Genomic DNA, 1,440 nt, shown 5'->3' with positions numbered 1-1,440 from the left:
ACAGGACTTTCTAGAAGGTGCAAGCAAGCAGCCTTATTCTTGGAGGAGAAGCATTTGCCATGGTCATGAGCCAAATAGCAATGCCACAGGGGAAGTGCCTTGGAGAAGTGGGTGGGGCCGGGTCACAAGGACAGGTGTTGTTCCTAGTCCACTCCTGGGCCTCCCTGGCATTTAACAGACTGCCCCACAGAGAAGGGGAGAAGCTCCATCCGAGTTTCCTGTGCTCTTTAACTTGGTCCCCACAGACTTAAAGCATTTAACTGTCTTCCTAGTTCTATCTTCCTGATCACAGAAAAAGGACCCATCACACCCCTATCTGTGGTGGGAGAATTAGGTACTCGCTTGCCGCCTAAACTGCATTGCCAGATCTCCCACCTGTGCACGTAGCCGCTTCCTCTCCCAGACCTGCCTGTCTAGGGTAAGAAGGAGGTGATGGATGTCTCTGCTGTTACAAAGCAGATGGTCTTCTTTCCAGGACAGTCCATTCTGTCTTACCACACCGCCCTCTGTCTCACCCATTCGTGTGCCTCAGACTCTTGTGTAAACCGACCCTGGGTGGTCTCACATCCTGTGCTTTTAGCCGTGCCTGAACATGTCTGCGTTCCCATGGATACCCTAATTAGACGCTCACCCTATCATGCTCACGATCTGCGTAAACACAGCTATGCCACATGCAGGGACTTCTGTACATCCACGGGAGTGTTTGTATATGCGGATGACATTCCACATCACACCAAGCTAAAATTACTGGAATGTGGGTTTGAGTCTGTGTGAGAGAGTTTCTACTCAAGCTAGCGTTCAAAGGATTGGGGTTGTGGGAAAAGAACAATGTTACATCTCAACATTGCTGGAGATGTGAAGAAAGAGCCCATTTGTGTGCTCTTACAGTTACTATAACTTCAGATTAATTGAGGGATGAAGGAATTTTCCATTGAGGCTTTGACCTTCCACTTGAAACTCTATTGTCTAACAATATTTCTATTCCATTTTCTTTCTTTTCCTTTCTTTCTTTTCTTTTATTCTGTGGCTTTTGGTTGTTTATGCATTTGCTTGTTGTAATATTTCAACCCAGATCCTCAAACGTTCAGTATTCAGGACACAGGTAAGGCGGTCGTAGAGAGAATGTGGAGCAATAGAAGCCATGCCTCCTCTCCCACTGGAATCCATGTCGGCCCTTCTACCACAGAGCCCCTGGCTCCAATGTCACTGAGGACCCACAGAAAAAAGAGACACTCTTGAACCTGGCTCAGGATTTGTGAAACATGAAGGAAGCCAGCTCACAAACCTAGAGCTTTCAGCCATTTTGTTCCTTCGACGAGTAATGTAAAGCCTGTGTCAGTATTTGGACGGCTAAGGCAGGAGAATGAGGAACTCAAAGCCACATAGTAAGTTCAAGGCTAGCCTGGCAGCAGGAGACCCTGTCTCAAAAAAAAGAAAAAA

This window comes from Mus pahari, chromosome 19, assembly GCF_900095145.1.
Source record: "Mus pahari chromosome 19, PAHARI_EIJ_v1.1, whole genome shotgun sequence".
In the NCBI taxonomy this organism is placed as follows: Eukaryota; Metazoa; Chordata; class Mammalia; order Rodentia; family Muridae; genus Mus; species Mus pahari.
Note: the sequence above shows the minus strand (reverse complement) of the source record.